This window comes from Dasypus novemcinctus, chromosome 6, assembly GCF_030445035.2.
Source record: "Dasypus novemcinctus isolate mDasNov1 chromosome 6, mDasNov1.1.hap2, whole genome shotgun sequence".
NCBI classification, from domain to species: Eukaryota; Metazoa; Chordata; class Mammalia; order Cingulata; family Dasypodidae; genus Dasypus; species Dasypus novemcinctus.
In genome coordinates this window covers 14,036,228-14,048,911 of record NC_080678.1, presented here as the reverse complement: position 1 = coordinate 14,048,911, position 12,684 = coordinate 14,036,228, and the positions used below count along the sequence as shown (strand labels likewise).

Below are 12,684 nucleotides of genomic sequence, written 5' to 3'. Positions count from 1 at the left end.
TCTTAAGTGTTTCCTTGCTCTCTACTCTGGTCCCATTCTCCATGGATTGCTATTGTTAACAGTTTGGTATATATTATTCTAGATATTAAAAATGTAAATGTGAGCTTCACGCACAACTGCATGTGTGCACAAACACATACACAATGCGTATACTGAGAATTTCCCCCCTAAAAATGGAATCATTCTATCAGTAGTGTTTTTCAGTTCATTTTTTTGCAATACCCCCTAGATAGCATGGCTATCATTTCATTTCAGTTACTATACATCGAGCTAGTTCTTCAATGGCTAAATAATAATCCATTTAGTTAATCCTGTTCTTTTGCCATAGCAAATGATGCTGCAGCCAGCTCTAGTACAGCTGTCCTGGCCCAGCTGTGTGAGTATCTCAGATGCATAGATCTCTCTAGAATAAGACAGGACCTTTTAATTAAAGCCCCTGGTATAGGCCCCAAGCCGTAGAGGGCTGCTCCATAAATATTGGTTGATGACAATACTATGCTGTCAAATTAATTACAACAGGAAAAGAGCCATTAGGGCAGCAAATACACACTCATAGAGTAACCAGTTTCAAAGAAAGGAGGATAAAACACTTAATATTCTCATCTGCAAAACGACAAACCACGTTAGATGTAGTAAGTAGCAAGTTGCCTGTGTACTAGCATGTAAAATATTTCCAAGGGAGTGTTAGCTTGACAGAATGCATAAAGATACTGCATTAAAGATAGAACAGAGGGAATATTTACCCAGTGTAGTTACCTAGAAAATATACAATTTGATCTAGAGAGAGGCTTTTACTGTATGAATTATTGTAGCCCCTACTTCAATCACAAACAGACTTCAAGTTGGGCAATTGCCTCATAAAAAAAGGAGAAGAGAACAGTTTCCAATTGTCTGGAATGAGCTTCAAAAACAGGCAACTTGGTTCTGATAGAACAATTTAAACTGCCTGTCTTCTTATCTGATGTGGACACGATTTTTCAGAGGGGGCAACCAGCTCAAATTAAATAGTTTTGCTGCAGACAGTCTGTCTGTCTATTTTTTTTTTTTCTTCTTTCCTTCGCTGTGAAGGGCGCTGCAGGCCTCAGCTAATGTAGGAAGATTGGTCTGGGCCAATGCTAAAGTGAAATGAATGGAAACAACTTTAACAGAGACAAAAAGGAGAGATATTAAAAAAATAATAATAGTGGGCAGCCAGAGGCTGATTTTACATGGGAGACTCTATTCCTGCCTCGCTGATTGCCTCATAAACCCTCTTGAAACCCTAGCTTTATTTGCAGATGATCTTCACTGTGGACCAAGGGTTCAACAGGGAAAATAATGAGCAGAAATCCAAGAGTTGGCTGGAGCCAAATAGGGCTATCGAGCCCTGTGAGAAGAGGTGAGAGAGAGCATCACCCAGACCATTTTGAGCAAATTGCCATGGTTAAGGCAGGGGCGGGTTTCTTATTGTCTCATGGCCCTGACTGGCCTTTCTCCAGGACCGGCCTGCCACTGGCCGGCCATTTTACCTCCCCAGCGAGCCGCCGCTGTGAGGACTGGAGGCGCCTCTTCCTCCTGCAGCCTAGCAGTTGAGCTGAGAGGGCTGGGGGCAGCTGGGGCGGGGGTGAGGGGCAGGCGTTAGAGAATACCAGAGAGGAGATCCCAGGCCTCTTTATTTTTGACAGGCTACAGGATAGAATAGCCCTGAGCCTTCCTAACCATCTTTTCTTTCTGCGTACAAAGGTAAGTGAGTGTGGTTTTTTCTTTTTTTTAAACTTTATTTTGAAGTAATTTCAAAATTTATAGCAAAGAACTCTCGGGTACCAGTCACTAGATCCACTAGTTTGTACCATTTTGCCAAGAACATTTGTTTTATTACTACAATTCCTCTGTTACCCGCCAACACTTCAGAGTGTATCTCCTAAGAACAAGAACATTCTCTCACGCAACCATAGTACAGTTACCAAAATCAGGAAATGTAATATTGATACATGCTATTATGTAACCCACAGCCCATCTTCAAATGAATGTACTTCCTAGCAAGTGTACCCCATCCCCCATCCCGGAATCTGGTATCCAATCAAGGATCATACATTGCATTTATTATCACATATTTTTAATCTCCTCATTGGAATGGCCCTTTGGTTTTCTTTGCCTTTTATGACCTTGGCATTTTTGAAGAACAGGGGACAGTTTCGCTTTGTAGGATGTCCCTCACTTGGAGTTTGTCTCATGTTTCTTCCTGACTAGATTCAGGTTATGTGTTTTGGACAGGAAACCACAGAAATTGTTCTTCTCTGAGCAGCACATCAGGAGGCACATGATGTCAATTTGCCCCATGACTGGTGATGTTGACTTTGACCACTTAGTAAGGTGGTGTCTGCCACTGGCAAGTTAATAGTTTTCTCCTTCATAATAAATAATCCGGGGAAATATTGTAAGTCTTTGTAAATATCCTGTTTCCTATCAAACTTTCACTCAGTATTTCTTATATCCAATTGGTGAGTCTCACAAATATGCTTTAAAAAAAAAATAGTGGGATACAACAGCTGGGTCCTCGGAGGTACTGGCGTTAGTCAAAAGAGTGTGTCTCTGACAACCAGAGAGGATCTAACCACAAACCATCTGGAGTGATTGGGACTTCACTCTACTTTTCTTTACATTATGCTGGGACATTCATTTTTCATTGAGCCTAGGTTGTTCTGGGACGGAACCAAGGTTGCAAGTCACACCCTTAGTCATTCAACAAACCTCTACCCAGAGTCTGCCATGACCTAGTCACGCTAAGGGATTACAAGAAAGAAGACCTAGCCCCCACTCAGAGGCTGGTGGGAGGACAGACGGACAGGGTTGTTGATCAGAGGGCAACCCTTTGGGGAGGTGGGAACAACTTCATGAAGGAGGTGGCTTTTGAAAAAACTTTTCATTTTGAAATAATTATAGATTTACAGGAAGTTGCCAAGGTAATACAGGGAGGTCCCATGCACCTTCACCGTTTCTTCCAAAGGTGACATCTTCCATAATGAATGTACAATAGCAACACCAGGAAATTGGCATTAGTGCAATGTGTGTGTATATTTTTCTGCTATTTTATCATGTGTAGATTCAGGTAACCACCATGAAATGAAGATATAGAACTATTCTATCACCACAAATATCTCCCCGCTTATAATCACCCATTCTCTCTCCCCCGCCTCACCATCCCTGACCCCGGCAACCACTAATCAGATTTCTATCTTTTAAATTTTGTTGTAAGAATGTTATATAAATGGAATCATACATTGTGTGACCTTTTTTGTCCACTCAGCAGAATGCTCTGGAGATCTATCCAGGTTGTGTGCATCGGCGATGTGTTCCTTTGTGTTGTTGAGTAGTGGTCTACTGCATGGATGTTCTGGCTTGTTTAACCATTCACCTATTGAAGGACATTTTGGTTGTTTCTTGCTTTTGGCTGTTTTAGAAGTAAAGCTGCAAAGAACAATCATGTACAAGTTTTTGTGAGTGTACAACCTTCATTTCTCAGGGACATCTGCCTAGGAACGCAATTATTGACCTTGTATGGTAAGTGTTTTAGTCTGCCATAGGGCTACCAATGCAAGGTACCAGAAATGTGTTGGCTTTTATAAGGGGTATTTATTTGGGGTAAAAGCTCACAGTTCCAAGACCGGGAAAGGTCCACCTCAAAGTACCATAAGGTGTCTTCTCACCAGTGTCAGCTGCTGTTGATCCTGGTGTAGTTGCCCTGTGGTCAAGCAGGATGACTTCCAATCTCTGCAGAGGTCTCTGCCTTCCCCTCCAGAATCTACCCCCTCTTGGAGCTCAGCAGCGAGCAACCAGACGCAGGGCTTGCCTTTCTGGGCCTCCCATATCAGTCTCCGCTGTTCTGCGCTCTTCCCAAGTTCAGCTGTGAGCTGTCAGGTGTGCAGCAGGGCTGGGTTCCCCTTGAGCTGCTCCATGGGCCCAGCCTCCTGGGGACTTTGTGTGTAAGCAGTCCCCTCTCTCCTATTGCAAACTCGAATATGCTGGCTCCCTTTTTCCTGTTTGAGTCTCTGTGTCTCCCTTTATATCAGACCCAGCCAGAGGGCGGAGACTCAACATGAATCACGTCCCACTGACGTGATTCTGTCAAATGGGTCTCACACACACAGGAATGGATTATTTCCCTTCTTGGAATTCATAAAATAATTTCAAACTGCCACAGGGTCTATCTAGGTTTTTAAGATTGCTATGTCTTCATGGTGGATTGACCGTTATCATTTTATAATATTCCTCTCTGTCCCTGGCAATTTTCTTTGCCATGAAGTCTACTTTATCTGTCATCAAAATAGCCACCCCTCGGGAAACGGGCTTGGCCCAGTGGTTAGGGCGTCCGTCTACCACATGGGAGGTCCGTGGTTCAAACCCCGGGCCTCCTTGACCCGTGTGGAGCTGGCCATGCGCAGCGCTGATGCGCGCAAGGAGTGCCGTGCCACGCAGGGGTGTCCCCCGCGTAGGGGAGCCCCACGCGCAAGGAGTGCACCCATGAGGAGAGCCGCCCAGCGTGAAAAGAAAGTTCAGCCTGCCCAGGAATGGCGCCGCCCACACTTCCCGTGCCGCTGACCACAACAGAAGCGGACAAAGAAACAAGACGCAGCAAATAGACACTGAGAACAGACAACTGGGGGAGGGGGGGAAATTAAATAAATAAATCTTAAAAAAAAAAAATAGCCACTCCTGTTTTCTTTTGATTAATGTCTGCATGATGTATCTTTTTCCACCCTTTTTGCTTTCAACCTACACATATTACTATATTTGAAGTGGGTTTCTTGTAGCCAGCATATGTTTGGATCATTTTTTTTTTCCTATTTACTCTGCCAATCTCTGTCTTTTAACTGATGCATTTAGACCATTTGCATTTACAGTGAATATGGTAAGCTTAAGCCTGCCATTTTATTTTTTGTTTTCTCTTTGTTCTCTCTTTTTCATTTCTTTGTTTTCTTTTCTCTACCTCCCTGTAGGCTGCTGCAATACTTTTTAGAATTTCGTTTTGACTTGTCTATAGTGTTTTTCAGTTGGTAACAAAACAGTAAGCAAAAGATTTTCTGTTTGGAAGCTTCCCTCTAACCCCAAACTATTTGTTCACATTAACAAATTAAAGTAACTGAAGCATAATTCATTCTTTACCTATATACTAAAAACCCTGTTATACTGAGTTTTAATAATAAGCATTTTTACCTCTATGTAAAAAAATACATAGATGATGCACATTTTAGTTCTTAACTTTTTTTTTTTTTAAAGATTTATCTATTTATTTAACTCCCCTCCTCCCCCGGTTGTCTGTTCTCTGTGTCCATTTGCTGCATCTTGTTTCTTTGTCCACTTCTGTTGTCGTCAGCGTCACGGGAAGTGTGGGCAGTGCCATTCCTGGGCAGGCTGCACTTTCTTTCGCGCTGGGCGGCTCTCCTTACGGGGTGCACTCCTTGCGCGTGGGGCTCCCCTACGCGGAGGACATCCCTGCGGGGCACGGCACACCTTGCACGCATCAGCACTGCGCATGGGCCAGCTCCACACGGGTCAAGGAGGCTGGGGTTTGAATCGCGGACCTCCCATGTGGTAGACGGACGCCCTAACCACTGGGCCAAATCGGTTTCCCTAGTTCTTAACTTTTTATGGTTTCTAATATGTATAGACAATGTAGCCATTGCCTTAAAGTATACCTTGTAAATATAAACATATCCTATCAGAAAAAAAAGTTTAGAGAGTGTCTGCTTATAAATGTTAGCCATCATCATCATCATTAAAAACAATTATATGTGGAAGCATTTTATGAATTGTGAGGCTCTATACACACAGTGATTGTAGGAAAGAGGAGTTCCCCTGAATTTCTCAGGGTTGCTTAATGCTGTGCATGTCATTTAATAACCAGTCAAATACGTGTCTTCCAGCCTTAGAAACAGACACTTGACAACCTTCTCTCCCAGGACAACCAATGCAGGGAGAAAGGGATGCAGATAGCACCTGCTTTGCTACCAACATACTCCCCTGGAGGAGAATGGGCAGATGGGGGAAAATAAAGTTCATGATTAAATAAGCTTTTGATCATTTCTTCAGAAGGGTAATATGTTCAGAGTAGGAAGGCACCCCTGGAGATAGGAAATATTTATCATGTCAGTGTCTGAACTTGACACGCTGTCCCGAAGGGTGTGGGCCGCCATCTCTCCCCAGGTCCCTCACACCTCAGGACATGCTGTGTCAGAATGAGGCCTGGTGTCGTTTAAACCAATTGCCCCCAGCTCAGCAGCCTGAGAACAAATGAAGACATGAAGCTCGTAGCTGAAAGTAATGGGCTGCTTCCATTAACCTAACAACGATTGATCTGAAACAGAAGAATGGGTCTCAGCCTCCCGCCTCTGGTGATGGTTTGGGTAAGTTCAATTGGCTTGAAGTTACACTTGGTGGAAACTTTATGACCACATCTGTCATAACAATCTTTGGTTCCATCTGCTTGCATGTTCCTGGGCCAAATCTCTGCCTTCTTGGAGCTCCTGGATTCTCTACTATTCCCAGATTGGGGTGGCTTTATCCTAGCATTGACTGGAGAACCTCTCAGGGGTGATCTGGGTGGGGTGGTCTCCATAGTCTCATGCAAAACCAGAATGAATTGGATGGGATTGCCTTTGCATGGGACCCTTCTTCCAAGTTGGCACTCTGAGGCCAAATCTACTCTCACAACCCAATTTAACTGTATTCAACTTGGAAAAGTTTTCAGTTCAGGAGAACAAATACTCCTTTTGTGGGAAAAGAGAGGGGTGGAAAAAGTCTTAGTCTGAGATTTTTGTTGGTTGCTGGTAACTGAAACCCAGTCTGTACTAGAGTAAATAAAAATGAGATTATGTTATCAGAATACAAGGGAATTGTAAGTAATTCATGCACCTGCAGGCTCTAATTGAACACATTCTGGGATGGTCATCTCAGTTTTCATGGAAACTCATTCCTTAGCTTGGTAGCCTGAAGTCTTGGAAAGTTCTTCTAAGTTGTGGAGCTGAAACTTACCAGTTTCTACCTCAAAACCATTGGCCCTTGCTCTGTCCTCTGCAATGACACGATCACTTCTCAGTAAGATAGTCTTCTAAATATTGAAGGTAGTTATTATGTCCCCATGAAAGCTCTTACCCACATTTCCCTCCACCATTCTGTGAGGTGGTCTTTGGACTTGGTCAAAACATTGGTCAGAACAGAATGTCCTCCTTACCTTGCAAGCTGCTTCTCTGGTGTTACAGATCTGCCTTCGCCCCCAATAGAACACATCAGCACAACAGACTCTCCTCAGTGACCAGCACCCCTGCAAAAAAGAAAGAGCATCAAATTTTAGAGCACAATATAAAGGACACAGGGTCCACCTAATCCTCAAAGTATTCTAAGTTCTACCTTTCGTGCCGTGTTAGATCATCAGCAACCAAATCTTATTAGCACACACTCTTTTTATTTATCTATTTTATATATTTGTTTGTTTTTATTTCTCTCCCTTTCCACACCCCCCCCACCCCAGTTGTCTGTTCTCTATGTCTATTTGCTGCATGTTCTTCTTTGTCTGCTTCTGTTGTTGTCAGCAGCTCAGGAATCTGTGTTTCTTTTTGTTGTGTCATCTTGTTTGTCAGCTCTCCGTGTGTGCGGCACCATTCCTGGGCAGGCTGCACTTTCTTGCATGCTGGGCGGCTCTCCTTACAGGACGCACTCCTTGTGCGTGGGGCTCCCCTACGTGGGGGCACCCCTGCATGGTACGGCACTCCTTGCGTGCATCAGCACTGCACGTGGGCCAGCTGCACACGGGTCAAGGAGGCCCGGGGTTTGAACCTCAGACCTCCCATGTAGCACACACTCTTGTACAACGTGCATTCTGTATGTTAACTATCCATACTTCAGCTTTTTTATACTCAAAGAAATCTTTTAAAATGTACTCTCTGTAACACTTTTTTTTTTTTTCCAATTATCTTTAACATAACTTTCCAGATAAATCCACTCCTTGTCTTTCTCCACCCTGTTCTATACTGTGGAGACTATTGCCCAGAGTGGACCACATCGGAGGATTCCTGCTGGCCTCTAGCTGGGCCCTGGCAGGAGACTGGAGGGCAGAGGAGAGGGAGGGAGCTGGGCTAGCTGCATTCCCCTCTAGCCTCTTAACCCAGGGGTGCAAGAGCTCCACAGCTCCCAGGCCCTGAGGTATTGCACTGTTCCTGTGGCGTCCCCACACCCTGCCCACACCTTTGTGAATAGCCCCTTTATTAAACTCTCTGCAAATTCTCCGAAATTGAGTGAGCCAGTGTTCCCCTGGCACCCTCACTGAAGACACAGCCTGTGATAGGCTGCACGTTCCCTGTGTGAAGTCCCAACTGGCATGGTCCTCTCCTCATTTAGTACCAAGATAAAAATAGTCATCTTTTAATGTTTTTTACTTTTTTTCCCCACCAGATAATGGTATAGTAACGAAACCAATCACGCTTTCCTTCTTGCCTTGGCTTCTGAAAAGCTCAGGGCCAAATTTAACTCTCACATCTCAGAAAATTTTCTGGGTTAGCATATTCATTACTTCTTCCTTGTCATGGTTTTCCTTTTGTTTGATAATTCTGTTCTTAATAACCTTACTTTGTGTACCGTCTGTCTTAGTCCAGGCTGCTGTGACAAATACCACACAGATTGGTTTAATAACAGGAATTTATTGTCTCATGATTTTGAAGGGTAGAAGTACAATATTGAAATCTCAGCAAGACTATGCTTTCCCCCAGACTGTAGCCTTGTGGTGGTGGCTTGCCACAGTCGTTAGGGTTCCTTGGCTTGCACCTCTGCCTCCCATCACATCGTGATGTCCTTGGTCTCCCCTGCCTTTAATTTCCAGTTTTTACTAATGTCTAGCTCCTCCCCATGGACTTCTCTGACTCCCAACCTCTGGTTTCTTCTCTTTGCAAGGCCTCCAGTTAGTAGAGTTAAGAATCACCTGATTCATTTGGGCCACACCGTAACTAAAAACATTTTCCAAAGGTCCTATTTATAAATGGGTTAATGTCCTCCAGGAATATGGATTAAAACTAAGAACATGCCTTTGTTGGACTACCTAATTCAGTCTGCCACACCTTCTAAAGATGGTCTCCCCAGATAGCGAGTAGACAGATCAATAGATAGACAGACACATAAAATTTAAAAAGATGATGACATATGACCAGTATGGGCCAGAGCTAGAGAGCCTTCCCTTGCCAACCACCAGAGCATTTTGAATTCAGGGCTGATGGAGGAACCAGAATTCTAGCTTCGAGTGTTCAACTAATCACAGGCTCACCTATTACCATTACGACAGGAGATGTGTTCTTTTTTTTTTTTTTCTTTCTTTATTTTTTTATTTCTGTAAATTTTATTTTTTGAAAATAAATACATCACAAAAAAAGTTACATTAAAAATTATAAGAGGTTCCCATTACCCCAACCCCCACAACACTTCTCCCACACCAACAACCTCTTTAATCATTTTTTTTAATTGACTTTGTAATAATATTACATTAAAAATATATATGTGAGGTCCCATTCAACCCCACCCCCCCACCTCCCCTCTCCCCCCCCCAACAACACTCGTTCCCATCATCATGACACATCCATTGGATTTGGTAAGTACATCTTTGGGCACCTCTGCACCTCATAGACAATGGTTCACATCATGGCCCATACTCTCCTCCATTCCATCCAGTGGGCCCTGTGAGGATTTACAATGTCCGGTGATTACCTCTGAAGCACCATCCAGGGCAGCTCCATGTCCCAAAGACGCCTCCACCTCTCATCTCTTCCTGCCTTTCCCCATACCCATCATCCACCATGTCCACTTTTCCCAATCCAATGCCACCTCTTCTATGTGGACATTGGATTGGTTGTGTCCATTGCACCTCTATGTCAAGAGGAGGCTCAGATTCCACATGGATGCTGGATGCAATCCTCCCATTTTCAGTTGTAATCACTCTAGGCTCCATGGTGTGGTGGTTGTCCTTCTTCAACTCCATCTTAGCTGAGTGTGGTAAGTCCAATAGATCAGATTGTAGGTGCTGGAGTCTGTTGAGGCTCAGGACCTGGCTATCATATTGTCAGTCCAGAGATTCAAATCCCCTAAATATATCTTAAACCCCAACATTAACTGCACCTCCAGCACATTAGCATGAAAGTCTTATGAAGGGAGATCCCATCTGAGTCCAGATTCATCACACATAAACACCATTTCCAAAGAGGGGCCATCTGCCCTGGTAGTTAACCCCATCGGCCATGACCATAACTCCCATGGGTCTCTTTAGCCCTCAAAGGAACCAATATCTGGGGGTTGTATCTGCTTTATCTGTCTCTCTGACTCTGCTCAGTTGTGCATGAGGGCAATCCTTCTGCCAGCCTCCAGACTCTTTTTTAGAAACTCGTAGCCATATAAACTCATTTCTCCTTTCCATTTCCCCCTTACCTTAGGTCAAACAGCATTTTAAAGTCATGGTATTTTATGTAGACATGGATATTCTGCTGATCCGCATTGAACCTTCCGTATAAGGTCATTTTCCAGTTGCATCATCAGTTGGTAGTTGATAGTGGTCCCTCGTTGCCAGGGAGGCTCATCCCCGGGTGTCATGTCCCACGCTGGGGGGAAGGCATTGCATTTACATGCTGAGTTTGGCTTCGAGACTGGCCACATTTGAGTAACATGAAGGCTGACAGAAGGAAATTCCCAGGCACAATGTTGCTCTAGGCCTTGTTCTTATTTTAGGTTTATCAGCTCACAAGCATAGTCATTAGCATCAGGGGCTCACTGTTGAACCCTCACTCCCTCCCGGTCCCTGCCCCTGTACCTGGGAGACTGTCGCTGCTCCCCTAGGGACCATGACAGAGCACCACTGGCCAGGAACCCAGTACCCCCCCTGCTGTGGTTTTTAATTGTTGCCACTATGAGTATATCCAAACATTACCATGCACCCTGGACATATGTTCTGTACAGCTCCCTGTCAGCCATATATCACCTGTCATTGGTATCCCATACCAGTATCCCTCCATTGCCATTGTTGAAACACTCTGTGATCCAGAACTCCCCGAAATTTGAAGCCCAATATAATGTCATGGTCCCTTACTAGGGAATGGCATATAGCGATGGGTTTAAAGGATAGATAAAGAACTTGGATAAAGTTAGATAAAGAAATTAGATAAAGAATGTTGACTTGAAAAAATTCCACATCCTATCTTTTTCTTTTTTTTTTTCCCCCCCTAATTATTCAGCTTTTCTTCACAGGAGTCCTAGACCACAGCAATGTATATATATAATATACAGCACTCCCACACATCCACCAGAAAACCTTTTCCCTTCCACAGTGATACTCTTACGCCCTATTCATATCATATTTACTTAAAGTGATGTACAGAGTCTGAGACATTAGCTTTCTAACAAGGTGACATCTGTGCTTACATTATGGTGCATACTTTAGGATACACAGTTCTTTACATTTTTAGTTATCCTATGTTTTACATTATGGTTTACATTATCAGTCTGTCATCTCCTATATGTTATGGTGTAATATTACATGTTTTATATCCATCCTTGTGTACTCTCAAGAAACTCCTCTCTTACCCCCCATTTACTTTGGTTCCACACATTTAACGTCCATTTTCCCTTCCACCTTGGTGCCCACAGTGACAGCCAACCTCCATTTCCTGAGGAGCCACTTCCAGAGATAGATGGAATAGTGTTCAGGGCCTAACTTGCTCAATTGCCCCAATGCCCTGGGAGCCACCCTTGGAGATGTGTTCTTGTTCATAATGATGTCACGGTAGATTTGTGACATGGCCTATTTGTGACCATGTGTGAAAAAGAACGGTCTCTTCGGCATGAATTTTTAAGTGAGCTCATGTTGATTCCTGGTGATGGCTGCTTTCTTTTTCCTCCATTCCTTCTAGCCATCAGTTTAATAATCCATACAAGAATTTTAGGAAGGTGTAAATTAAAATTTATCAACCGGGAACCCATGTGGCTCAGTGGTTGAGCACCAGCTTCCCATGCATGAGGTCCCAGGTGTAACCCCTGGCCCTGGAACCTGAAGAAAACACACAAAGAAACAAAACAGGCCACTCCCTCAAACTTCCACAAACTGTCGCAACTCACCCAATTTGAAATAAATAATTTAAAAAATTATCAACCTATAGTTTCCAGGATACAACTTATTTGAAAGTGGCAATGTCATTTGCTCCTCTTTAGGTTTCTGGCTTTAATCTGGTTTCTGAGGGATACTGACATTTGTCTTTGACTTAAATCTACAAATTCTTTTGAACCAATTTAAATGACCCTGAGCTTTTACACGATCTTCTCAACTATCTTGGGCCTCAGTTTCTTGTTAACCATGAATATTTTGCTGTTTCTGTTTTGAAGGTCATTTTCCTTCTGAACTGGCAAAGGCTAACACTGCCCATCTTAACTAAGGGGAGTGATTATTTTCTGTCCTCCTTTAGAACTAAAACCATGATTTTTTTAAATTTTAATTTTTTGAGAGGAATTCTTTCTGTGTGTGGGGAGATGAGAATGGGCATCATTGATCAGGAGGACTAGATAAATTCCAAGGTCCTGTTCAACTCTAGCCTTCAACAAAAGGTCCATGCTGTTTTCCCAACGTCTTTATAAGCACTTTCCATTTTCTGTCTCGCCTCCTGGCAGTAATTCTTACAGGTTCAG

The 12,684-nt window shown here is 43.5% G+C and overlaps 1 long non-coding RNA gene across 1 annotated transcript; it reads right to left on the bottom strand.

Annotated features, from left to right (window-relative positions):
- Positions 1-3,221: 3,221 nt before the first annotated feature.
- LOC131278973 (uncharacterized) lies at positions 3,222-11,673 on the bottom strand. The gene is made up of 3 exons (XR_009186320.2): positions 11,590-11,673; positions 7,211-7,300; positions 3,222-3,447 (listed from the first exon to the last, which is right to left on the bottom strand). It is a non-coding gene; the product is annotated as an uncharacterized lncRNA (long non-coding RNA).
- Between the last annotated feature and the right edge of the window lie 1,011 nt (positions 11,674-12,684).